The sequence below is a fragment of the Indicator indicator genome, chromosome 11 (assembly GCF_027791375.1).
Source record: "Indicator indicator isolate 239-I01 chromosome 11, UM_Iind_1.1, whole genome shotgun sequence".
Taxonomy (NCBI): domain Eukaryota; kingdom Metazoa; phylum Chordata; class Aves; order Piciformes; family Indicatoridae; genus Indicator; species Indicator indicator.
In genome coordinates this window covers 19,697,120-19,719,148 of record NC_072020.1, presented here as the reverse complement: position 1 = coordinate 19,719,148, position 22,029 = coordinate 19,697,120, and the positions used below count along the sequence as shown (strand labels likewise).

At 44.6% G+C, this 22,029-nt stretch overlaps 1 protein-coding gene across 1 annotated transcript in view; it reads right to left on the bottom strand.

Annotated features, from left to right (window-relative positions):
* UMAD1 (UBAP1-MVB12-associated (UMA) domain containing 1) overlaps positions 1–22,029 on the bottom strand; it is a 78,597-nt gene that overhangs the window by 19,962 nt on the left and 36,606 nt on the right. The gene's annotated exons all lie outside the window — the stretch shown is intronic.

Sequence of the window (22,029 nt, the reverse complement as noted above, 5' to 3'; positions counted from 1 at the left end):
TATTTTGAACACCAGGGGAAAAAAAAAAAAAAACCAGAACAAAACCAGACCACATTGAGAAGTGGTCTGCAAAATCCAGGAACAAATCTGTGTCAATTAGTTAAAGGGAAAAAAAAAAAAAAAAAAAAGAGAGGAAAAAAAGAATAGGCCCCTATTTTTGCACACTTTAGGACTACTAAGCCCTAATACTGTCAAAGTGTCAAACAAAGGAAATATAGCAGTAGGAGTGAAAATCTGGTGCAAGGGTGATATGAGGTGCACACATCCATCACATCCCAGTCCCACATCAGACTGGGAGGACGTGTGCACTGGTTCTCTATCCCCATTTGTAACCTCCTCTCCACACAGAGTGTATCTGTGCAGAGTTCTGCAAGAGAAATGCAGCTTACTGAGAGAAAGGGTCCGATTTTGACTGTGCCAGGACAATGAGTACTGGGCAAGCTGAGCAACCGACCTCCTCCACTGCAGAGTGTGGCTAACTCTTCCCAGGATTTTCCTGGAAAGATGTGATTTGGTGTATCCCAAAAGCTGCAGCTGGTACCAGTCTAAGACAAGCAGATCACAGCAATAAACTAGAGATAAGAATGTTTAAATTGATTGCAAAGGGGAAAGATACATCATTAATTTTGTTAAAAGGCAGAGACAGACAGCAAAACAGAAAGCTCAGCGTTTGTCTCAGGTGTGGGACAAGTATCCACCCAGCTTAGTTTCTCCAATCTTCTCTGTTGGTGGGAGAGTGCACAAGAAGTCATAAAGATTTTGTGGATTGTCACCTTCTGCTGTTGGTATTACTCAGTAAACAGCATGTGAGAGGAGCCAGTGCAGAAAGGTGAAGGATTTAGTCACATAATTCCAGTTTTATTTTTATTTGAACTGACTGCTTTCTGCAATGGAGTCTTTTGAAAGCCTGTATCCTTAAAGAGTCCTGCAGCAGCCATTCTAAATGAAAGGGTTCAAGTTACCATAGTTAACTCCTCTGCTAAGCCTGTGGTTTTGGCTGTCCTGTTCCATTTTCTCCAGAGCTTTAGTTAGAACAGGCACACCTGGCAGGAGCTGTGGGGAAACAGCAGCCAGCTTCTGCCTGTGCCCAGTTAGCCTGGAAGCCAATGACACCCAGGTCTGTGCATGCCTGCTCCATGCTGTCATTGGCCCCCATGGACTGGGTACAGTCAGGGCCCTGGGTACAACACAAGATTTGGTAAAGTATCTTATGAAAACCAGCAGCAATACTTAATCATGGGGCATGCTTTTAATACCCAAGAGTTATTTCTAATAGTGTCTTTTAAGAATGATCAATAAACTATATTTCTTGTAGGCCATTCATGCCATTAATTCCATTAAGGTCTACACTTCTCAAGATCTTTCCTTATAAAAATAGAAATTCTCCATGCAAAATAACCCAAAGCACCTGTATTCACATCATCTCTTGAGAAAAAATGGGGAGGTGGAGACTAAAGGAGATGGGGAGTCAATTAATCTTCAATTCCCCCTCCCCAACAGCATGAAAACCAAACTCTGTAAGCTCTGCAAGAGAATGAGTTAAGTAACAGCCACGAAAATAAATTATGCCAAACCATTAGTGTATATTTGTAATAAAATAGAGACCTGCATGGAAAATGTATCAGAGGTCTTGTAAACAAACTCTGCAGTGAAAAACTGCAAAGCTTTGGGAGGTGAGAAAATGGTTAACAGATATATGAAAAGGATACTAAGACATGTTTTTGGTACCTTTGCTGTGGGTGAGGATGCAAATACATTTAAATTGTACCAAATTTAGGCTACAGCAGTTTCTCCAGAAGTAAGGCTACTTAAGGCACTTGAAACAACCTAAGGAAATGGTCACTCTAAACAGGGGTCCACCTCCAAAAGGTTTCAGAGGTTGGTTGAAGAAACATCTGTCATCTGACAAGGAAGATGAACAACCTTTTGTGTTCCCTTCTAGTCCTACATTCCATGAAAGATGCAGAAGGAAAGACTCCAGCAGGATACTCCTCCCTAAAATGAGGCTTTGTCAAGGGAACTTAGTGCTGGCAGCATGGAGACTTGTGAAGATGCAAGCCATCTGAAGTGAGCTGGATAAAGACTCATCAAGTGTGGAAGGGAAGACCTGTGGCCAGTCAGCAGCAAAGGGACAGCTAATTGAAGACAGTGAGATGGCTCATGTTGGGTAAAGTTGGGTGCAGACGTAAGTGAAAGAGTTACACCTTGAACATCTCCAGGAATGGGACCTCAACCACCTCCCTGGGCAACCTGTTCCAGTGTTCCATCACCCTCATATTAAAGAGCTTGTTCCTAACATCCAATCTAAATCTCCTCTCATTTCAAACCATTGCCCCTGATCCTATCACTGCAGGCCTTTGCAAACAGTCCCTCTCCAGCCTTCTTGTAGCCTTGTACTGGAAGGCCTCTATTAGGTCTCCCCAGAGCCTTCTCTTCTCCAGGCTGAACAACCCCAGCTCCCTCAGCCTGTCCTCATAGCAGAGGTGCTCCAGCCCCCTGATCACTTTTTCAGCCTTCCTCTGGACCCACTCCATCAGCTCCATATCGTTCCTGTGTTGAGGGCTCCAGAGCTGGACACAGCACTGCAGGTGAGGTCTCACCAGAGCAGAGTGGCAGGATCCCCTCTCTCCATCTCTGGCCACACCTCTTTTGATGCAGCCCAGGATGCCATTGGCCTTCTGGGCTGCAGGCACACACTGTTGGCTCATGTCCAGCTTCTCACCCACCAGCACCCCAAAGTCCTTTTCTGCAAGGTTGCTCTCAATTTCATCATCCCCCAGCCTGTGTTGGTATCTAGGATTGCTCCAGCCTAAGTGCAGGACCTTAACCTTTTCCTTATCGAATCTCATCAGATTCCCCTCAACCCACTTCTGCAACCTGTCCAGGTCCCTCTGGATGGCATCCTGTCCTTCACACCTATCAGCTGCACCAGTCAGTTTGGTATCATCTGCAAATCTGCTGAGGATACACTGCATTGTAACTGAATGTAATAAGGTTTAAGCAGGACATCACTCGGAAAATTTATCAGGAAAAAGAAAAAAAACCATGCTTCTTGTTGTGAATTATTCCTTTACTTATCAATGGAAAAATATTTTCAAGTTTGACAAGAAAGCAGTTGACATATTTATCCTACTGTCCAGATAAACTCTTGTTTCAAATCCTCAGCCTTGGAGACTAAGTTACATTAAGCCTCTTCCAGGCTCAAATAAATAGCATTGAATTCAAACCTTGGTCAGATATATGTTCCTCCTTCCTCTGAGCTGGTGCTGGATTTACACCTACATTTTCCAAGTTCCACTGGCAGCTTTTTCCAAGAACTGCGTCCAGGTGTTACACAGGAAAAGAAATCCCCAGGCCAGGCTTCAGCACCACCCTCTTTCAACCTCAGGATTTTTGATTTCTTCAGAACTCTGCCTTCATCTGCCTATCTGGACCTCAGCAAACTCTCATCTAAAAAGGTTTGACCACAAGTCTGTCTTCTACTCAACAAGGAAGTGGCATTTCTATTTATACTCTTTCCTCTTCCAGCATTTTGTTATCCTCAAGCTGTGTAGTCCTGATCAACAGCATGTAAAAGTCTAGCCCACCCTTGGTTTACAAAATTCAAACCAAGTGTAAATACATTTTAGAGTCTTCTATAACTCAGAGTGCCATTTGTCCTGGGCTGTGCAAGACTCCTGTGAGACTGAAGCATATGCACCACAACAAGTAATAACCACCTACCAAATATCAGCTTGGAAAGGAAGACAAACTATTTTCCATTACACTTAACTCTTTGTTGCCTGTCATGATGTTCTTTACCTTGCACAGAAATGGCAAGGACAGAGGATTCTGGCTTCTACTTGGAAGCAAAAAGACAAGAAGTTCTAAGAGAGGATTAGTAGGCTCTGAAACAGGGAGGCTGACTCTCTGGGAGCATCAAAGTTTTACTGCTGTTTCTTGCCTGTCTTTCTTACTAATCCTCCCCCTCTCCCTGAGGTGAGGAAGACAGGCCAGACATACCAGAATAAACTGAACTTGAGGCTTCAGTCCATCAATAGTGGTAGTGCTTTTGGTCTAGGGAGGTACTGAAGAAGCAATGGAATTTCCCCTCCCTTTCAAATCTCAAGAGTACCTGCAATGGCAATTATCTGCAAAGGGATTTGATATTATCACTTTTCCAAGTCCTTCACTTCTCACAGCCTCTTTAAATAGCCTCTAGCTCTTTCAGCAGAGATCAAATGTTTCTGCTCAGTCTCTTCCCTGCCTTACTTGTTTCTCCAGTACCCACTGCCAAGGTCTCACAGCTTCCATTTCCTTCCAACACCACTGCAAGCTTATTAGTGAAAAGTTTTTCCTTTCTTTCCCCATACAGCAGATGGACAATCAGCAACAGATGTCAAGTAGCTGCTGTTCTCCTCACTGCCTTTCCCATCCTCAAGCCTCATCTTAGCTGCCCTTGTTTCTTTCCAGAAGAATCCACAGGTTTATTTAGTACCAAAGAAGAGCACCAGGGTGGCAATTCACAATAGGAGTCAAATATATTCACCAGCCAATTCCTACCCCATGAGTGAGCTGGGGACTGCAGTGGGGTGTTACCAGGGAATACTGCTGGCAGGTCCCAGAACACAACACTTTGCTGGTTTTGAGATCAAGACAATTAACAGAAGACAGAGGGAAGAACTTTAGAAATCTTGGCTAACATGCATAGAATGATAAAATGGTTTGGGATGGAAAGCATCTTTAATGATTAGAGAATCAGAGAATGGTAGGGGTTGGAATGGACCTCTGAAGATCATCTAGTCCAATCCCCCTGAGTAAATCACACAGGAACACATCCATGTGGGTTTTGAATGCTTCCAGAGATGGAGACTCCACAACCTCCCTGCACAGCCTGGTCCAGTGCTCTGCAAACCTCAAAGGGAACAAGTTCTTTTCCTCTATGTTTATGTGGAACCTCCCGTGTTCCAGTGTGTGTCCACTGCCTCTTGTCCTGATCAAGTTCAACCCTCTTGAATGGACTGTACACAACTATAGCTAAATATAATAAACTGTATGCAATTTGGCAGTTCCCACTGGTGATTAACACACCACTCAATGAGACATCTGAATCAAATATGACACAGCAGTTGCTGTCCTCTTCACAGGGAGAGATGAGACATTGATGGATAGGTGGTTTTTCTCCTCTTAGAAGTGGAACTACCACTCTGGCCAGCATTAGTGCTATAAAACCTACATATTAATCCTCATTAGATTCCATGTGCACATGGCCAAGACATAATAGCCTTAGAAGAGTATGTATAGATGGCAAAACAATGAAGTCATCCTAGTTTCAGGTCACCTCATCCTGGTTTCATATTCATATCAACAGCAGTTTCATTTCAACAAGCTAATAATACACCCTAAAAATCCACCATATCAGCAAAAAAAAAAAAAAAGATTCTCCACAGCTGCAACTCTCAGCAAAAACAAGAGTTTAAGCTGCATAAGGGGGAATGAGAAGGAAGTCTGTGCAAGCCCATGCTAAGACAGAAGTCTGTGTTAGCCTAAACATGCACATGGTAAGTCTCTGGCAACCTTATAATGAGTTTCAAAAAGCGGTTTTATAGCTGGCTAGTAAGAAGTCCTACAAATAAAGCTTTGAATGGGACTAGATCTTACCAGTACCCTCTCTAATAATCCTGATGAAGGATGATAAAAATCTAGATAAACCCTGCAGCACAAGAAGCCTGAAAGTCTGATTTCTTCAAAGTTGTAAAAGTGAGGAGGGAAACTGTCACAGGGCAAACATTATCCTGTTCTTGCATTTATAGGCATGGAGCAACACGCTTCAGTCCTTTCCCAGTGAAGAGGGACAGCAAATCTAACTATGTACATGCCACTAAAGATTATGGGAGTGGCACACCAAATTGCCACCCAGATTCATTTTGGTATCCCCACTTTCTGCAAGTGATTTTAATGAAGAATTTTCATTTTCCTAAATAATTCTGCCAGCCTTTTCTACCTGCCTCCCTCTATCAAGATCCCAGCAAAACCAGATATAAAAAACTCCCCTACAGACACTTTTTTTTTTTAACCAAAGGAAAACTTTTAGGCAGTTGGCAACAGAAAGAACTTGAAAGGGAGAGAGGCTCCTGTACAGTTTTGGTCTCAGGTCTACATACTTTTAAATTTGCAAAAAGCTCTTTATTTCTATGGGTTTATTTCCAATTTCTTAAAAGTTTTACTTCTTTCAAAGCCTTCCTAGATCCTAAAACAAGGGACCCATAAAGTTTAAATCCAAATCCATCTCTAGGCACTTCACTGAGGCTAAGTTATTCCAGCTCTCCTGACCCACCCCACCCCCCCCCCCACCCTTGATATCGCTTTCTTTAAAGGGGTGCTCAACTATTTTAGAAAGCTGATAAATCAAAAGCCAAAGTTTCAGAGCAAAATTCTGATTGGAAGGAATCCCTGGAGGCCACACTAATCCAACCTTCAGTTCAGTGCAGGACTAACTTCAAAGTGAAACTATGTTTCTAAGGTGCTTGTCCAGCTGAATTTCGAGTTTCCAAAGATGACTTCACAGCCTCTCCTGCTTCTCAGCTGTTTTTTTCCATGCCTCTGCTATTTGTTACCTCCAGGTCCACAGTCATGCTCAATGTAGAATCCGTTCATCCAGGAGCCATGATCCTCTGTGATGAAATTCTTTTTAACTTTGGTTTTAACTCATGATACTTTCATGTCAAGCACCAAGAAATGCTGAGGATCAGTCCCATTCTGATTTACTGCTGTGATGCATCCACCCAAGTACTTTCTCCTCCATTGTGTGTGCAAACCAGCCTTTCTAAGCAGCCCACAGAAACACTCAACCCCTTCACCACAGCATTATCTTTCAACAGATCTCAATTTTCCATTTTGCTCTTCAGAAATCTCATTCTAGAGTTCGTTACCCTAGATGCTGCTGCACTCTACTTACCTAGTTGCTATCAGAATGAGCAGGCAGTAGAGTTAACAGCTACTCCATGCATCCTTAGTACTGAAGCAACCAATGAAACACAGGTCCAAGTAAGGGTTTACAGGATCATAGAATGGTCTAGGTTGGAAGGGACCTCCAAAAGTCAGTTAGTCCAACCCCCTCTGCAGTAAGTAGGCACATCCTCCACTAGGTTAGGCTGTTCAGAGCCCTGTTGAGCCTCACTGAGCATCTCCAGGCATGAGGCCTCAACCACTCCCTGGGCAACCTGCTGCAGTGTTCTACCACCCTCATAGTGTAGAACTTGTTCTCAATATCCAACCTAAATCTGCTCTTCTCTAATTTTAAGCCATTGCCCCTCATCCTATCACTGCAGGCCTTTGGAAACAGTCCCTCTCCAGCCTTCTCGTAGCCCCCTTCAGGAAGGCCACTATTAGGTCTCCCTGGAGCCTTCTCTTCTCCAGGCTAAACAACCCCAGCTCTCTCAGTCTGTCCTCATAGCAGAGGTGCTGATCATTTTTGTGGCCCTCCTCTGGACCTGATTGATCAGGTCCACGTCCTTCCTGTGTTGAGGGCTCTTGATATTCCATCATTTTATAAGCAAGAATTGAAAACAAAAGCTACACAAAGAGGTGCATGTCCTCTAAGTCTTCTGAGCCAACAATCCCACTTAGGTGTGTGCCCATGCCTTAGGGAGGACCTCAGAACTATTCATTGCTCTTCCTTTCCTCAACTGATATTATTCTGGGGATATCTATCATACATTAGCATTTATCATGAACATTGTTCTTAAAGAGTGTCTCCAAAACTGTCTGGAAGGCACAGATCAGATGTCACAGGCCAGTCTCTACATTCACTAGGTCTCAGTTTTTGACATTTCCAGAGAACTTTTAATGCTCCCATCAGTTAAGCACTTCCCTTCTTCATGTCAAAACAAATGCAACTTCCCAAGCCCAAGTCAATCACTTTTCTTGGGATGTAAATCATTTAATCTAGTTTTTTAAAAACAGCAAAGTTTCCTAAAATGATTATCTCCTTGTTCAAAAATCTAGTATTTACATAATCACTGAGTGTTAGCTTATTGTCGGGGTCATCTAGATCACTTCAGTCACCCTCCAGATTAAGTATATTGTTTTAAGGTTAAGAATAAAACAAGAAGTACCTTAATTTTTAGGATGTTTGGAGAAGTTTAGTTTTAATTTATATCATCTCTTTCCAATTCACCCTCAGATCTGTTTCCTGGGTAGTAACAGATGTCTACATTTAGCATAATCCAGCTTTGCTATATGGATGGACTGGTATGCAGCAAGTGCAAAAGCAGCAGCAGTTTGCATGATAGGACAATATTATTGTATTATTTGCCTGTTTCTCTTGCCTAACTTTGTCGTCTTTACCTTTGATGAGAAAATGACAGTCATGACCTTCACAATACTTCCTGTTTTTCATATTTTGCTTGGAAGGCTGATAAAAGCTTAATCTCAAAACAATAAAAGTCTTTACCTCTCACTGATGAGTGGTAAAAGGCTACGGGGAAACATTAGTAACAACAACAAACTCAGCTGAAGACAATAGTACAGCTCACAGCGTCCTGCTGGCAAGCAACCTCCCCTGAAGCACATTTTAGTTTCAGCATATTCTTGTCACTAGTTAAACCAGCCTCTAAAACCTACCTCAGATTACAGGTGTTGTTCAAAAGGTAGAGATTTATTGTAACAGTCAACTCTTCCCTATGAAATTAAGATTATTTCCTTAGCCTCATTCAACTACAAGATGAGGAGTCTCCTGCTCCTGTTTGATTTGTGATGTGGTACCAAAGGCAACCATGGCCAGAGTGAAACTAGCACATTGAAGGCCACCGTGATGAGGACAGAGATTTGCCTGAAGAGAGGTCTGCCTGCTCAGCTCTCAGTTACACTCTAACTTGCACATCAGTAGGTCCAGCACCCATTACAATTACTTGCTTATCAAAACCTGAAGTGCTGATAACCTAATATCTGCATACAGGCTTGCTACATCAACACAAATTGTGTTATCAAAAAAACCCCAAAACAATAAATGGAAATTCAAGCTGGTTTTGGTCTCCTAAGGAATAAGATTTACATGATCAATCTTCTGTCCCTGATAATGCAGAAAAACATCATGAAATGGAGTTGAAACTGGCACAGACATAAAAGACTCGGTAATTTTTACAGAATATAATCATCTGTGGATGGGAGGTACGGAGAGAACAGGAGTAATGACCCTGCTGACAGAAAACCCCATTGCTCTCTGTTCTTCTGAGCCTGCTAGAAGGTCAACTGGCAAATACTGCTGAAGGTGGTCACTGGGAACAAAGGGAGGTCACTATAACAACACAGCAAAATAGTCAGGGCTATTGTAAAGAGGTAGAAGGATTAGGAGATCTTGAAGGAGGTCTTTGAGAAACTGAACTTCATAATTTCTCCTATTCCAGGGAGAGTTTTTTATTCTCTTGAAAGCATTTCAGGTATGTTTAAACATGAAATATTTTTTACATAATGAACGAGAGGGGAAAATCCCAGAGAGAAATTTGTCTATCAGTCACTCAGTCAACCCATATTAGGGCCACTTCCATCTTTGTCCCACTAGCTGCTGTGGGATGCACCATGATAAGCAAATGAACACACATGCAACCTCATTCCCAACAACCAGCCTTCTCATGTCAGCAGCTGCCTGCAACATTCATAGAAGTTACTAAGAACTGGTTTAGTCACATCTTCTAGCAGCTCTGGAAGTACAAAAAGCAAAGCTAATACTTCATGGGAGAAGAACTGTAGCTTGCAAGCTGTGGGAGGTGATTCTCCTGCTCTCCTCTGCTCTGCTGAGACCCCACCTGGAATACTGTGTTCAGCTCTGGAGTCCCAAACACAGGAAGGACATGGAACTGTTAGAGGAGGACCAGAGGAGGCCACAAAGATGATGACAGACTGGAGCACCTCTCCTGTGAGGACAAGCTGAGTTCAGGTTGTTCATCCTGGAGAAGGGAAAGTTCCAAGGAGACCTTAAAGCAGCCTTCCAGGATTTGAAGGTTGCCTCCAGGAGAGCTGGAGAGGGACTTTTTACAAAGACATGGAGTGACAGAACAAAGGGTAACAGCTTCAAACTGGAAGAAACTGGACTGAGATTAGACATTAGGAAGAAATTCTTCCCCATGAGGGTGGTGAGAGACTGGAACAAGTTGCCCAGAGAAGTTGTGGAGGCTGCAAGCCTTGTAGAGTTCAACAGCAGGTTGGACAAAGCCTTGAGCAAACTGGTCTAGCAGGAGGTGTCCCGGCCCATGGCAGGGGATTTGAACTAGGTGGTCTTTAAGATCCCTTCGAACACAAACCATTCCATGAATTAAGGTATAAGACAGAACACTCACTTAAGGTCACTTTTACATAACGTAAGAAATCTTCTCCAAAGCTATAAGCTTTTTTTATACTTAAAGTGCCACCATCCTCTCAGAGGCATGGGAGTCCTCAGTCAATTCTGAAACAAAGCTGAGCAGAACTAATTTAAAACATAAACCACCACATACCAAGTTTATATAGCTATGCTGAAATACAGCTTCTGTGTGGCACCAATCCCCCTGATGCAGTAAGTTCAATCACAGTACCTAAGCTTCCACCAGAAGGTTTACAAGTCTTGTTGCTCAAAGAGCTTCCCCCTCCACATTTTTCTAGATGGCAGCCTGGCAATCTCATGTCACTGTGATTATATGATGTCAATTCTGAGCAGGAAACCTTATGGTACATCCACTGCTGCTTTTGCTTTTCTGACACATGCTTGCAGAGTATTTCTAAACACAGCAGATTTTGTTTTCCTCTACAAAGAAGTCTAAACTCTGTGTTTGGATTTTGTGTGGTAACAAGCTTATAAACACCCTCCAAATTGTTACATGAAGGTTCTAAATATTAAAAAAAGATAAAACCTACATCTGAAAGCAAACTCAACAAGCAATTAAATAAAAACAAACACAACATCTCCACTGCCATAACTCCTTCAAGTATTCATTTCGGTTTAGGCTGCTAATTCCATTGTATTGCTACCACCACCTTCTGATCTACCTCCAATTCAGGAAAGGGATCCAAAAACAACCAACCAAACCAGGTTAAGAAACTGGCAGCCTCCTCACAAAAGAAAACATAAATCCTTTCAACCTGCCCTCAGAAATGGCACAAACTGGCACAACAGCTAATCTTTGGAACAGACCTCTCTCATGAATAGCCAGCTCCACAGAGATGATTAAAGGACTACACAATTTTTGTTATTTATTTATTTTTGAGAGCACATAGGTCAATACTGTGGATTAACTAGGATTAAAGTGTTATTTTCCACTTACTTTTGTGCTCTAAGCTGGTTTAGTATTTCTAGGAACTTCATTTTAAAGCCAGCTTTGTAGAAGAAACCACACTATGGGACTTCTTGGTTACTTTTGACTTGTGTGTAAACATGGGAACATTCATTTCAACATATCAGTAAAATCAGCTTGATTTTAAAGACAATGAGGTAAATGGCATTAAAGATTCATAGATTTTTAGCATTTCCAGCTTCAGTCCAGTAAAACTTCTCTAACCACTTTTTGGATCATCAATTGCACTTTCATGTTACAGCAGAGATCTGTCAGAAAAGCAATTAAAATCCAAGCGTCAGCACAAACAAGCACCAGCAGAATTCCTTAAAAGTTTCTGAAGAGCAGGGTAGAAGTTGGGAATGAGAATTTATGAGTAGAGAAATTTAATTTACAAAGTCTAACCCAAGCCACATCACCTTAAAATAGGCCATTTAGAAAGAAACAAGGGGCAACAGATGCAAAAGTCCAGCTGATGTGTTTTTGGCTGCATCTTTCACTGAAATATCAAAGTGTTTGTGTGGACAGCACAAAGTGACATTGACACTGCCCACAAAGCAAAGAGGAAAACAATGTAATTGTGCAGGACTTCAATAATTCGTTAAAAACTCTCCCAGGACTTCCACAGAATCACTGAATTCCAGGTTGGAAGGGACCTCCAAGGATTATCTGATCCAACTTTCCTAGGCAACAGTATAGCTGAAAAGAAGCGGTGCAGCAGTCTGTTAAACTGAGTCTTGAAACTGTCCACTGCTTCCCCCGGGAGATGATTCTGACGTCCAACTGTTCTCATGGGGAAATATTTCATCCTGGATTCCAATCGGAATCTCCCCAGGAGTAACTTGGGCCCATTATCCCTTGTCTTTTCCATAGGACCCCATCCTCCTGGATGGCACCCTTGATGCACTGGTCCATGGTAATAAGGTCTCTCAGCCTTTCCTCGTGTGGCAGGTACTTTGTACCACATTATTCACATACATGGAGAAAATGAAGGAAAGTCACAGCCACCCAGAACTTTTCTCATCAGCTGTTAATGGTGTGGAACCATCTGAATCACAGAATCAACCAGGTTGGAAAAGACCTCAGAGATCATCAAGTCCAACCTATTACCTAGCGCCTCCTGACAACTAAACTATGGCTCCAAGTGCTACATCCAACCTTTTTTTGAACACCTCCAGGGACAGGGCCTCCACCACCTCCCCAGGCAGCCCATTCCACTGTCCAATTACTCTGTGAGGAACTTCCTCCTCACCTCGAGTCTAAACTTCCCCTGGCGCAGCTTGAGACTGTCCTCTTCTTTTATCACTGGTTGCCTGGGACCAACCTGAGCTCCTTTTATGACAGGATGACTCAACTGCTGGAAGAGGAAAAGGCTGTGGATATTGTCTACCTAGACATCCAAAAATCCCTTGACACCATTTCCAACAGAATTCTTGTGGGCAAACTGCTGCTCATGGCTTGGTTGAACATGCACACTGCCTGGATGAAAGGGCCCAAAGAATGGCGGTCATTGGAGTTAAATCCAGCTGGCAGCCAGTCACAAGTGGTGTTCCTCAGGGCTGTGTTGGGACCACTTCTGTTTCACATCTTCATTGATGACCTTGATGAAGACATAGAGTGTGTCAGCAGTAAGTTCACAGATGACACCAAGTTAGGTGGAATGTTGATCTGCACCAGGGTAGGGAGGCTCTACAGAGGGATTTGGATAGATTGGATCCATGGCCAATGTTAATGGGATGAGCTTCAACAAGGCCAAGTGCCAGGTCCTGCACTTGGGGCACAATAACCCCAAGCAACGTTCCAGGCTTGGGGCAGTGTGGCTGGAAACTGCCTGGCAGAAAGGGACCTGGGGGTGCTAATGGACAAGTGGCTGAACAGAAGCCAGCAGCGTGCCCAGGTGGCCAAGAAAGCCAATGGCATCCTGGCTGGGATTAGAAACGCCGGAGCAGGGAGGTGATTGTCTCCTGGTACTCAGCTCTGGTGAGGCCACACCTCAAGTATTGTGTCCAGTTCTGGGGATCTCAATACAGAAGAGATGTGGAAGTGCTGAAGCCAGTACAGCAGAGGGCTAGGAAGCTGTGAAAGGCCTGGAAAATAAGTCTTATGAAGAGCAATTGAAGGAGCTGGTTAGTTGGAAAAAGAGGAGGCTGATGGGAGACCTCAGCCACCTACAACTACCTGAAAAGAGGTTGTGGAGATGTTGGTGTTAGTCCTTTCTCCCAGGTAATTAGTGATAGAACAAGAGGGAATGTCCTCAAGCTGTGACTGGCTAAATTTAAACTGGACAGTACAAAAAAAAAAAAAAAAAAAACTTTCACAGCAAGAGTGGTCAGGCATTGGAATGTGCTGCCCAGGGAGGTAGTAGAGTCACCAGTCCTGGATGTGTTTAAAGGTGGTTTGGATGTGGTGCTTGGGGATATGCTTTAGTGGTGAACTTTGTAGAATAGGGTTAGCAGTTGGACTTGGTGATCCTGAGGGTCTTTTCCAACCTGAATGTTTCTATGATTCATCTTCCCAAAGCAGACCCTACTCTCTCTACACCATCCTCCACCACCACCATTTTTGCACCCATCCCAGAGCCAGGGTCAAGACCCTCAACCACCCAAGATACCACCCAGGGGAGCTCAGCCCCAGTAAGGAGGTCCAGCCAGCACACATGGATGATTTTGGAATAGTCATTGACCCTAATCCTAACTAGCCAGGGGGCCACCAGGCCCCCCAGCCTTTAGTCCACCATCACCCAATGTGCACCATGAGTACTCACCAGGGATGAGAGGAGGACTCCTCAGCCCAAATAGGCTCAGCTTGGGGCTTCTGTCTTTCCTGGATGGAATAAAAAGGGCAGTGGGTGTGGAGGGCAAAGTGGCCACACCTGGGGTGGGAGGAGACTCCAATAGAGCCCAGGTGCTCTGGGATTTGAAAGGAAAAAGGGGGAAAAATGGGATGGTTGGGGTGGAAAAGGGGCAGATATGGTGGGAAAGGGGAGGTGGTGGTGAAAGGAGGGGATTTTAAAATAACTTTGTTTTCCATGAATCTTTCATAATGCACAACTGCAGTTCATGGTTTGCTTTGCCTCCATGCAAAAAGAACAAACCCATCAATACTTCATTAAATAAAGCACAATTCAAGGCTGCACCTTGAATATTTGGTTCAGTTTTGGGCTCCTCAATATCCAAAAAGGGCATTGAGGTGCTCGAGTGTGTCCAGAGAAGGGCAGAAAAGCTGCTGAAGGGTCTGAAAAACAGGACTGGTGAGGAGCAACTGAGGAGCAGCTGAGGGAATTGGGGTTGTTTAGCCTGGAGAAAAGGAGGTTCAGGGGACAGCTCCCTGAAAGCAGATTGGAGTGAGGTGGGGGTTGGTCTCTTCTCTCTCGTTTCAGGTGATTGAAGAGAGGAAATGGTCTGAAATTGTGCCAGGGGAGGTTTGGGTTGGAGATTAGGAAAAAATTCTTTGCTGGAAGAATGGTCAGGCATTGGAAGAGGCTGCCCTTCCAATGGTGGGTAGGTGGTGGAGTCCTCGTCCCTGGAGGTGTTCAATAAAGGTGTGGCCATAGCACTTGAGGACATGGTTTAATGGCCATGGTGGTGCTGGGTTGATGATGGTTGTACTGGATGATCTTGGAGGTCTTTTCCAACTGAAATGATTCTATGATTTTTACACATCTCTGCCTCATTCAAACACCTCCACGGATGGGGATTCAACCACCTCTCTAAGGAGCCTGTTCCAGTGGCTGAGAACCCTTTCAGTGAAGAAGTTTCTTCTAAGATCCAACCTAAACCTCCCCTGGTGCAACTTGAGGCCATTTCCTCTCGTTCTTGTTACTAAAGAGACCAACACCCACCTTGTTCCAACCTCCTTACAGGGAGTTTTAGAGAGCAATGAGGTCTCCCCTCAGCCTCCTCTTCTCCAGACTAAACCACCCCACATCCCACAACTGCTCCTCACCAGTCCTCTTCTCCAGACCCTTCATCAGCTTCATTGACCTTCTCTGGATCCTCTCCAGTCCCTCAATGTCCTTCCTCGAGTGAGGGGCCCAGAACTGAACCCAAGACTCAAGGTGTGGCCTCACCAGTGCTGAGCACAGCTCCATGGTACTTGAAGTACACTACAGATGTAAGCTGTTGAACGAAACCTATTAGAGATGAGTGTCAGTGGAGGAAGATGAAGAATGGGCTGATAGGAAAGCATGGTATTAATAGTTTGGAATTGTCACAAGTTCCTTTGTAGCCTCTCAAATCCACTCCCTCAACACCATCTCATGCACCTTGGGCTCTGTAGCATTTCTGACTCTGTTAGCAGAAAAGCTCTGCAATGTTGCCCCCCTCCCAGTTTCAGACTCTGTCTCCACAAGTTTTGTATTGAGCTTCTATTCATTCAGAAAAGTATTTTTGGGAGTGCTTGGTTTACCACCTTTACCTTAACCTGCTGTAGCCATCTTTCCCCTCTTTATAGGACTGAATGATACAGGAGTGCCTCTACTCATGTAACATCTTAGAATGGCTTAGGTTGGAAGGGACCTCACAGATCATCTACTCCAACACCCCTGCCATGGGGCAGAGACACCTCTCAACCAAACTTGGTTGCTCGAGGCCTCATTCAACCTGGCCTTGAACACCCCCAGGGAGGAGACAGCTACAGCCTCCTTGGGCAACCTTTTCCAGGGTCTCACCACTAAAGAACTTCTTCCTAAGCTCCAGTCTAACCTTATTCTCCCTCAGCTTCAAACCATTCCCCCTTGTCCTGTCTCTGGACAACTGTATTAAAAGTCCTTCTACAGCCTTCCTGTAGGATCCCTTCAGGTATTGGCAGGCAGCTCTAAGGTCCCCCTGAAGCGGTCTCCTCTCCAGGCTGAACAACCCCAGCTCCCTCAGCCTGTTCTCATAGCAGAGGTGCTCCAGCCCTTGGATCATGTTTTTGGCCCCCCTCTGGACTCACTCCAACAGCTCTGTGTCTTCCTTATGTTGAGGACACCAGAACTGGACACAGTATTCAAGGTGGTACCAATATAGTGCATATTCAAGATGGTACCAGGCACATCACCACATGGTTTCTACTATCATGTTGCAGCTGCAACTCCCCAGATATAATTTTCTTTTGTTCACCTGACTCCTTTATACAGGGTCTCACCAGAGCAGAGTGGCAGGATCCCCTCTCTCCATCTCTGGCCACACCTCTTTTGATGCAGCCCAGGATGCCATTGGCCTTCTGGGCTGCAGGCACACACTGTTGGCTCATGCCCAGCTTCTCACCCACCAGCACCCCAAAGTCCTTTTCTGCAAGGCTGCTCTCAATTTCATCATCCCCCAGCCTGTATTGATATCTAGGACTGCCCCAGCCTAGGTGCCTTTCCTTAGGCTTTTCCTTATTGAACCTCATCAGATTCCCCTCAACCCACTTCTGGCAACCTGTCCAGGTCCCTCTGGATGGCATCCTGTCCTTCACACCTATCAGCTGCAAATCTGCTGAGGATGCATTCAGTTATGATGCAGTGTAATAAGATTTAAGCAGGACATCACTAGGAAAATTTATCAGGAAAAAAAAACACGGTTCCTTACCCACTTGCTCAATGTCAAGTTCCCAGACTGGTCTGCCCTGCACACCTCATTATTCTGCAGAACACTTTCATGCAATAACATGATCAGAATAGAGTATCTATTTCAAAACACAACACACCACAAACAGACAAGGTCACCCTACAAAAGTTGCACACAGCTGGTAACTCCCTTCTGGCTACTATTTGAAGAACTGTCAGTCAACCTGCAGTGTGAACATTATTACCCAAGGGTAAGTTTTCACAACAAGGCTGAGTCAGGCTAACAGCTCAGTGCTGCCAAAAGGAGTGGTCCTGCCTCTCCCTCCGGCCTCTGTGCTTCTCTTGTTTTTTTTGTGGTGGTTCCCAAAGTCTCCTGAGCTCTTGCAAGCCACCTGAGCCCACTGAGCTGGTTAAAAAAGGTAAATGCATATTGCCTTGCTTGCTGCTTAGGTTGCTGCCAGGTTAGTGAGCTAGATCGGAGACATAAATGAGCTGGCAGAGCTGGCACACGGGTGATGGAAAGTAATCCTGCTTCCAGGAGCAGGAAACAGGATGAGCCATTCTTCAAACAGGTAAGTGGCTCAGCTGTCTGTGCAAACACCCTACAGCACCAGGCTTGCTTTTCACCACGAGAAAAACAGAAGGCAGCCTTGCTGATCTAAATGCAGCCTTTGCTCTAGACACGACACAAATCAACACGGAAAGTTTTAAAGGTGTGCTGGCACTCACAGATGAAACCCATGGTGAAATTCTTCAACACACCAAAACACTCAAACACTCCTCATATTAGGAAATTATTCTCTTTGTTAGCATCAGTGGGCTGTGGGAAACTAGAGATTCAAAGATCCATAGAATGGTTTGGGTTGGAAAGGACCTTGAAGATCAGCTAGTTCCAACCCTTCTGCCATTGGCAGGGATACCCTCCACTAGACCAGATTGCTTAAGGCCTTGTCTAATCTGGCCTTGAGCACCTCCAGGAACGGGCTTCCACAACCTCCCCGTGCCACCTGTTCCAATGTCTCACCATGCTACAGAGACTTGTGGAAATAGACACATTTCTACACAGCTCTTAGGATTTCTCTTTTACCAGAGCTAACTAAAGGCTGCTGCCTGTGTAAGGTCTTTGCTCATGATGGAAGGTCTCAATTCAACCTGGCAGGTTTCAACCAAAGGTCTCCATTCAACCTGGTAGGTTTCAGCCAAAGACACGCTGGGGCATCAGGTAATTAGTGAGAAGAGACTTGCTCTCAAGATCAACCCTTTGGAAAACCACAGCAAATTTAGTAACCACATCCATACACCTAGTGAAAAAAAACCCAACCTGATCAAGCCTTCTAGCTGCAGTTAGAAATCTAAAAGCCTCATTTCCTGGAGGCTGCTGAAAATAAATAAAGCCAGCCCTCTGTGGTTCAGAGGGTGGAAAAGTTGGCAATTAGTCTTCTCCAATGGAAACCAAACAGAACTAATGCCTTGATCCCAATCACAGATGAGACCCAGAGCAGTCATACTGGGTTTTTTTTTGCTATTTTTCCCATTTCTAGCCATCCTGCTTCCCACCTCCATTTTGTACTCAGTACTTGGAGAAGAGCACAGACCAACAATGTCAGCCCACTGTCTCCCTATAAAACGAGCTAAGGAACCAACACATCCCAAGCACAAAGGGCTGTGTTACCAGATACCTATTCAAGTGGTTGAAAATTGGCAGCAGAAAATTCTAGGTCACAATGACCTGGACTCCTGTATCTGATAGGCAGAGGCTGCAGCAGATTAATGATCTTCACAGAACAAGAGAGAATCCAGTTTCCATGATGCAGTTACTGCTTCACGTGCACCCTTCTTGAACATGTGCTCTGGAGTACCTGAAATCCTCACACCACGATCTGCCCACAGTCATTATGCAGGTGCAGACAAAAACAGAAGGTGAAAAACTCCAGCACCATGAACACAAGTTGGTTTTTTGCCCCCCAAAGATATGACCTCTGTCTGGAAGGCAACTGATTTTGTATCAAATACCGGGTTCAGTTTTGGGCCCCTCCCTACAAGAAGGACATTGAGGTGCTGAAGCATGTTCAAAGAAGAGCAACTAAGCTGGTGAATTGCCTTGAACACAAGTCTTATGAGGAATGACTGAGGGAACTGGGGCTGGTCTTCAGAAGAGGAGGCTGAGGGGAGACCTCATCACCCTCTACAGCTCCCTGAAAAGGAGGATGGAACAAGGTGGGTGTCGGTCTCTTCTCACATTCAGCAAGTGGTGGGCCTCAAGTTGTGCTTAGGGAGGTCCAGGTCGGATACAGAAAAAATTCCTTCACAGAAAGGGTTCTCAGGCATTGGAACAGGCTGCTCAGGGAGGTGGTGGAGTCACTGTTCCAGGAGGTTATTTAAAAGACGCATGGATGTGGTGCTGGGGGACATGGTTTAGCAGTAGTAGCTTAGCAGTAGTGGTGGGACTGCAAACTCTAGAAAAGCAGTTGGACTCGATGATCTCAAAGGTCTCTTCCAACCTCAACATTGAGAAGAGTATGACAGACTTGGTGCCTTGAGGTTTACACAAGCATGGCAGCAGGATGGACACTGTCTATAGTAGCCCTCAGAACAACTCAATGCTGCCAAAATGTGCCAATCAGCCTCTCCTCTCTGTTTTAAGCTGTCTGCTCCTCCCATTCCCCTTCTGCCCTCTGAGGCTTATCCGGCTCCTCAGGATGTCCACTCAGCTCTCTGATCCAGAAGAACTGTTTCAGATGGCTGAATTTGCTCTAACCTCAGCAAGCAGACCTGGCTCCTTATCAGGTATCTGAATAGTACTGAGTGATGAGACATTAAGAGGCAACACAGCAGCTCACTGATGTCCAAGAATGCACCTCCATTCATAACCTCCATTTCTGTCTTCCCTCAAACTACCTGCCTTCATCACTCAAGCCCTTCAAAACAATCTTCACCTTGCTAGAAGAGCACAACACTAATCCAGAAGGAAGTCCACAAAACTGCAGAAAAACTAAATGGCAGGAACACAGAGTCTGAAGAGGGTTGAAGGAGCTGGTTCTCCTTCATGGGAGAGCCTAAGATGGAGGGATTTTCTCAGCAGAGCAACTCCTGCATGCAACATGATCAGTCACCTTTCATTGTTGCCTGGATAAAGGTGACGTTGTGTGAGACCACACGAGCTGATCTAATTGCTCACCACCACGAAGGAGGGGATTACCTGTTCCACTCACTCAAAGGTCCTGCCCTGGCACTGACTCTGACAAACATCAGACTTTCCACTTACTAACTCACCCTTTTCTGGGAACTGAGCTAACTGACCAAGTCCAGCTAACACCAGAGCTGGAGCAAAGTAAGGTTCACCGAAGTGGAGAAAATAGCACCTTTGCTTTTTAGGTGGCAGCAAGCTGATAAACTTGGATTAGCCTGACTCACAAAACCTCTGCTGGCCAAACAACTCTTAAATGAGAAAGATCAGAGTCTAGAATAGAATCATTAAGGCTGGAAAAGACCTCAGCAAGAGATCAAGTCCAACCATCAAACTACCATGACCACTAAACCATGTCCCAAAGTGCAATGTTTACACAGTTTTTGAACACCTCCAGGGATGGTGACTCCACCACCTCCCTGGACAGCCTGTTCCAATACCTGTGCACTCTTGCAGGAAGGAAATTTTTCCTAGCATCCAACCTAAATCTCTCCTGGCACGATTTCAGGCCATTTCCTCTCATTCTATCACCTCATGCTGGGGAGAAAGGGCCAACACCCATCTGGCTCAACCCTCCTTCCAGGCTCTTTTACAGAGCAGTGAGGTCTCCCCACAGCCTTCTCTTCTCCAGACTGAAGAATCTCATCTCCCTCAGCTGCTCCTCATAAGATATGTTCTCCAAAGACAGATCCAAGATCAGACATGGGAGAAAAGGGCATACAGGATTTTGCCTTTGAGATATCCCACTCTACTTACCTTTAAAGCTTTTGTGGTCAGAAAAAAAGTCTTTGTTTTCCTGTCCTGCCCCAAAGGGATTAATTAGGAATGTGGGATTAATAAGAAAAGGAATAATAAGGCATCAAAAACAACCACTCTCAAAGTATCTAACCAACTTGGAGGTCAGAAGACCGTGCCTGTTAGGACTTTGTTAAGATGTAGGGGCTAATTTACTGGGAAAAGGTGGGACTTCACCCGGAGTACTGTGTCTATCTCTGGAGCCTCCACACAAGAAGAACATGGACCTGTTGCAGCAGGTCCAGAAAAGGCCATAGAAATGATCAGGGGGCTGGAACTCCTGTGAAGACAGGCTGAGAGATTCGGAGTTGTTCAGCCTGGAGAAAAGAAGGCTCTGAGGAGACCTTATTGTGGCCTTTCAGTACTTAAAGGGGGCCTATAAAAAAGATGGGGACAATCCTTTTAGCAAGGCCCTTTGCGAGAAGACCAGGGGTAATGGTATTGAACTAAAAAAGGGGAGACTTAGATTAGACAGAAAGAAGGCATTTTTTATGATGAAGGTGGTAAAATATTGGAACAGGTTGCCCAGAGAGGTGGTAGATGCCCCATCCCTGGAAATAATCAAGGTCAGATTGGACAAGGCAGGCTTTGAACAACGTGATACAATTAAAGATGTCCCTGCTCACTGCAGGGGTGTTGGACAAGATAACCTTTAAATGTCAGTTCCAACCCCAAGCCTCCTATGATTCTATGATCAGAAGAAAAGCTCTGGTACAGCAAGAAGAGTTTCAGCTATGGGATGTGAGCATCCCAGCAACCAACGAGATCTGGGGAGGAAGGAAATGCTCTGGCACAGAAACACTCCAACCCCACTCTGCTTACCTGATGTCTTCCCCATATTACAGACACCCTGCATGCCTTTCCTTTTAGGCATCAGGTGAAATGATGCCTGCAGTGAAGGAATAAGGTGAGAATAGGGCTTGCTGCTTTAGTAATGGGAAGACCAAAATCAGAAGCACAAAGTTTCTCCTGGACATCAGTATATATGTTGAATGAAGGTGTAAGAGATGGATTCTGAGTTTGAATTTGTTTCTAAATTAATTTTAAAAGAATGCAAAAAGTAACTGGATGAGAAGTGTGTTCTGAAGCATGATTTCCTTCTCCACAACTGCTTCTATGATCAATTTACAGCTATGGTTACAATCAAAACTAATGAAAATTCATCTCAGAATGAGTGTCTCCATTACTGTCTATAATCTCAACCCAAAAGCTCAGGACAGACCACAGAA